Source organism: Sinocyclocheilus grahami, unplaced genomic scaffold, assembly GCF_001515645.1.
Source record: "Sinocyclocheilus grahami isolate Dianchi unplaced genomic scaffold, SAMN03320097.WGS_v1.1 scaffold394.1, whole genome shotgun sequence".
NCBI classification, from domain to species: Eukaryota; Metazoa; Chordata; class Actinopteri; order Cypriniformes; family Cyprinidae; genus Sinocyclocheilus; species Sinocyclocheilus grahami.
Window position 1 is genome coordinate 536,149 of NW_015505573.1, and position 750 is coordinate 536,898.

A 750-nucleotide genomic window follows, 5' to 3' on the forward strand; every position below is an offset into this window, starting at 1 on the left:
TCACGCTGTGTGCAATGAGTTCTGACTGAAAACTACATCGGCGATGACCTACAGCCAATCAGAGACCAAGATACAGGGCAGAGGGGAGTTCGGGGAGGAGTTATAGACCAGAATATCAGTATTTTAATAGATATTTTTAAAATATATTTATACAATTATATATTGTATAATATTTCATAGGGATGTAACGATTCACTCAACTGACGATTCGATTCACGATTATTATAAAAAAAATTTACAAAATGAGATTTAAGACAAATTATAAATTAAATGTCCTTTTATTATTGCTTGGACAAAATGCTGCACATTTCTTTGTGAAATTGAAATATAATACTATAATAATATACTAATATAGCACTTGCATTTCTCTTTTGTTGGTTTTGATTGCTTCTATTGTCCTCATTTGTAAGTCGCTTTGGACAAAAGTGTCTGCTAAATAACAAAATTTTAATATAATGTAAATGTAAATACCAAAACTAAATTGGAATTTTAAAACAAGCCCCAAATCAAATAAATAAGTAACACAAATAAAATAAATATCTTCATATAAACAAAATAAGGCTTTGTCTGTGCTCTTTCCATTTAAAATTAGGGGCAACCACTGCATTTCAATCATGATCCAAACAAAGATGCTGCATACATGCAACATGAGCAGTTTTTAATCTAAATTAGGTTGTATAATTTCGAAATTTGAAGCAAAAACAGAATGGTTTGACTTCAGTTTTGTGAAACTATACATAAAAATATCTG